Here is a 4,573-nt window from a genome sequence, read left to right as displayed (position 1 = left end):
GCAATCTTGATTCCAGCTTGTGCTTCTTCCAGCCCAGCGTTTCTCATGATGTACTCTGCATATAAGTTAAATAAGCGGGGTGACAATACACAGCCTTGATGTACTCCTTTTCCTATTTGGAACCAGTCTGTTGTTCCATGTCCAGTTCTAAATGTTGCTTCCTGACCTGCATACAGGTTTCTGAAGAGGCAGGTCGGGTGGTCTGGTATTCCCATCTCTTTCAGAATTTTCCACAGTTTATTGTGATCCACACAGTCAAAGGATTTGGCATAGTCAATAAAGCAGAAATAGATGTTTTCCTGGAACTCTCTTCCTTTTTTGATGATCCAGCAGATGTTGGCAATTTGATCTCTGTTTCCTCTGCCTTTTCTAAAACCAGCACATCATCAATACTTAGAAAAACCCCATATAAAAAATAGAATTCTCAACAGCAACAAAAAATATTCAATGCCTAGGAATAAATCTAATGAAAAATGTATAAGACCTCTACACTGAAACTATAAAATATTGTTGAGAGAATTTAAAGACCTAAATAAATGAAGTGATATAACCTGTTCATGAAGATTCATAATTTAATGATATCAGTTCAGTTCAGTTCAGTCACTCAGTCGTGTCCGACTCTTTGCAACCCAATGAACCACAGCACGCCAGGCCTCCCTGTCCATCACCAACTCCCAGAGTTTATTCAAACTCATGCCCATCGAGTCGGTGATGCCATCCAGCCATCTCATCCTCTGTCGTCCCCTTCTCCTCCTGCCTCCAATCCCTCCCAGCAACAGGGTCTTTTCAAATGAGTCAGCTCTTTGCATGAGGTGGCCAAAGTATTGGAGTTGCAGCTTCGGCCTCAGTCCTTCCAATGAACACCCAGGACTGATCTGCTTTAGGATGGACTGGTTGGATCTCCTTATAGTCTGAAGGACTCTCAAGAGTCTTCTCCAACACCACAGTTCAAAAGCATCAATTCTTCGGCACTCAGCTTTCTTTATAGTCCAACTCTCACATCCATACATGACTACTGGAAAAACCTTAGCCTTGACTAGATAGACCTTTGTTGATAAAGTAATGTCTCTGCTTTTTAGTATGCGTCTAGGTTGATCATAACTTTCCTTCCAAGGAGTAAGCATCTTTTAATTTCATGGCTGCAATCATCATCTGCAGTGATTTTAGAGCCCCCAAAAATAAAGTCTGACACTGTTTCCACTGTTTCCCCATCTATTTGCCATGAAATGATATCAGTTCTCACCAAACAGGTCTATAGATTCAATACAATTCCAATCAAAATCCCATCATTATGTTTGTGGAAATTGAACCTTGGTGGACCTGACTCCATGGCCCACCAAAACTGGACACAATAGAAAAAAATACAAGGGGCACAGTGTCCCCCATACACAGGGTTACAGGCAGACAACTGAAAGACCATCAAGACCTCCAGTCATACAGTCAGGACCCTAGAAAGCCCAATTTGGAGTAGAATGAGAAAATATATTTTCAGTTAAAACAGATCCTTACTCTGCTTTCAGTAGTTACAAGATAAAGGCCATAACTGACTAAATATATTTTTATTTAAAACAGGATGGTGGAGAGGACCGGGCTTTGTCACCCTCCACAAGTGACATCACAGGGGACAGGGCTTCCAGGCTGAGGAAGTGGCTCCCTCCCGGTGGGATATAGGTGTGCAGGGGCTCCTCTGGCCAGGACTTGGAGAGCGGGTTAAGAAATCCCCGAGGCCACATGCCCACGGGTACCAGCCTGCATAGTGGTGTGGCACTGCAGGAAGCTCTTGACCTGTCCCCAGAGGCCAGCTGGGACTTGGCGCTCATCTTGGGCTTCGGAGCATTCTGGGAGAACTGAGACTTGAACGCAGTCCCTGGAGAAGACAGCTGCTTCCTTCCGGATGACATGTTGGGGAGCGCCCGAGAGGCTGGGTGGGAGATGGGAGGGGGCCGAGGGTGCAGCACGGCCTTGGTCCTCAGGCTGCACCCGCAGAGGCAGGGCTCAGAGACGTGGGCCACAGAGGCGCAGGGCCGGCCCCCCAGGCGGCACTCTGCCTCCCATCTGGACTCCCTGGGGTGCCGGCCTTTCCTAGAAGGGGGAAATGTCAGATCAGCTGAGAAAAGACTCAGGAGATAGATTTTTTTATTTTTGTAATGCAAGGACAGTGCTTCCCTGCCTCAGTACAATACTCACTCAGCCTCTTTCTGGGGCAGGTTCTCTTCCTGCAGGATCGAGGACTTAAAGACAGATTCTACCACAGGGGATCTCTTCATTTTCTCTGAAAAGAGGAGGGATTGAGAGCTGGCGGGGAGCGGGCTGAGGGCTTGGAATAGCACTGAGTCAGGAGCTTTCGATGGGATGTGGGGATGAAGGACCAGGAGAAGCAGTGTGGGGCCTCCAGGCTGGAGGATTAGAATACCCCCAAACCCTCTGTCCCCACACACACCTCTGGGAGGGGGAGCAGTCACTCACTATTGTACAGTCTGGAACTGGAAAATAGAGGAAAGATCTAACTGGGGAGAGAGGGGGATTCTCTTTCCCCACCTACTGAAGTGTCTTTCCAAGTTCACAGAAGTCTGCTTGGTATGCATCACTCGGGGCCCCTTTCCCCACTGTGATGTCACAGAAGGGTTCCAGCTGGTAAGAGCTGTGGACCCAGGTTCCCCGGGGAGCCAGGAAGTCCTGCCTCTTCCCCTGGTGGTACAGTAGGAGCATCCTTTCCAGAAACTCCTCAGGCTGTTTCTTCACACACCTTATCATGTGTCCTGCAGGGCACCTGCCAGGAAGGACATGTGGCTCTCCGGGCCTTGCGGTTTAGTTGCGGAGAAGCACACACAAGACACTGTGTATCCCACTGGTGTGTGCCCTGAACCAAGGATGATGGCACCAAGAGGTGATCAGGTCCGTTTCTGCGGGCTGGGGCATCCTGAAAGCTCCCTGCTGGAGGACGAAGGGTGTAGCCGGCCTTAAGGACGTATGAGATTTGGGTGGAGGAACCAGAGAAGATGACTGGGATGAATGCAAAGCAGGGTCAGGAGCCAAGAGACCAGCTGGCCTTGGGCTGTGGATTCACATTTGTTTTCGGTTCATTTGTTTTTGGCCGTGCCACTCAGCATATGGGATCTTAGTTCCTCAACCAGGGATCAGACCCACACCCCCTGCCGCGGAAGCACAGTCTTTTTATTATTACTATTTTATTTATTTTTGGGTGTGCTGGGTCTTTGTTGCTGCATGGGCTTTTCTCTAGTTGTGGCGAGCAGGGGCTGCTCTCTAGTCAGGGTATGAGGGCTCCTCATTGCAGTGGCTTCCCCTGCTGCGGAGCAGATTCCAGGCTGCCCAGTTTTGATTCAGTAGTTGTGGCTCCTGGTCTCTAGAGCACAAGTTCGATAGTTGGGGCGCATGGACTTAGTTACTCTGAGGCATGTGGGATCTTCCTAGATCAGGGATAGAACCCGTGTCTCCTGCACTGGCAGGTGGATTCTTTACCACTGAGCCACCAGGGAAACCCTGAAGCACAGTCTTAACCACTGGACCAACAGGGAAATCCCTGGATTCACATTTGTGGGAACCAGGTGATAAAAGGTGTGGAAAAGAAGCAGGGAACTCCAGTGGGGAAGCTCTTAGGTAACCAGGTGAGGACTGGGGACTTACTGAGGGTAATGGAACATGCATGCTCAGTCAGGTCCAATTCTTTTGTGACCCCATGGACCATAGCTCACCAGGCTTCTCTGTCCATGGAATTCTCCAGGCAAGAATACTGGAGTGGGTTGCCATTTCCTTCTCCAGGGGATCTTCCCAACCCAGGGATCAAACCCATGTCTCTTACATCTCCTGTACTGGCAGGCAGGTTCTTTACCACTAGCACTACCTGGGAAGCCCAAGAATACTGGACTGTATTGCCATTTCCCTCTCCAGGGGATCTTCCTGACCCAGGGATTGAACCTACATCTCCCGCATTGCAGGTGGATTCTTTATACTGAGCCACCTGGGCAGCCTCAGGGTAATGGAAAGGCTCTGGGAAATGAGGTGAACTAGAGGCAGGGTGCTCACAGGAAACAGATGGTGCACGCAAGTTCGGAGAATTGAAAGAAAGCTTGATAAAGGATGTATTTGTTTACTAGGGCTTCTGTAATAAATTACCACAAACTGGATGCTAGAACTACAGAATTTTCCTTCTCTCTCTGTTTTGAAAGCCAGAAGTCTGAAATCAAGGTGTTGGCAAGGTTAGCTCCTTCTGGAGACTCAGAGAAAACTGTGACATGCCTCTCTTGCATCTTCTGGTGGCTGCAGACAGTCCCTGGCATTCCTTGGCTTGCAGCTGCATCACTCCACTCTCTGCCTCCATCATCACATGGCCTCCTTCCCTAGGTGTCTTTACATGGCCTTCTTATAAGGAAGGACGCCAGCCTTTGGAGCTAGAATCCACCCCAAATGGGTATGATCTTAACTAACTGCATCTGCAAAGACCCTCTTTCCAAAGGAAGTCACCTTCTGAGATTCTAGGTAGACATGAATCTAGGGAAGTGGGACAAGATTCAACTCAGCACAAAAGGACTATCATTTACAAAGGTATGGACAG

The 4,573-nt window shown here is 48.8% G+C and overlaps 1 long non-coding RNA gene across 2 annotated transcripts; it reads right to left on the bottom strand.

The window, feature by feature from the left end:
* Nucleotides 1-1,544: 1,544 nt before the first annotated feature.
* LOC110149760 (uncharacterized) lies at nt 1,545-2,586 on the bottom strand. Of its 2 annotated transcripts, none has more exons than XR_011484040.1 (3): nt 2,441-2,586; nt 2,188-2,272; nt 1,545-2,082 (listed from the first exon to the last, which is right to left on the bottom strand). It is a non-coding gene; the product is annotated as an uncharacterized lncRNA (long non-coding RNA). The 2 variants fall into 2 exon arrangements; XR_011484041.1 differs by having other exon boundaries at nt 2,467-2,586.
* Between the last annotated feature and the right edge of the window lie 1,987 nt (nt 2,587-4,573).

Source organism: Odocoileus virginianus, chromosome 27 (genome assembly GCF_023699985.2).
Source record: "Odocoileus virginianus isolate 20LAN1187 ecotype Illinois chromosome 27, Ovbor_1.2, whole genome shotgun sequence".
Classification (NCBI taxonomy): Eukaryota; Metazoa; Chordata; class Mammalia; order Artiodactyla; family Cervidae; genus Odocoileus; species Odocoileus virginianus.
The sequence above is the reverse complement of the archived record's forward strand: the minus strand, read 5'-3'. Positions and strand labels throughout refer to the sequence as shown.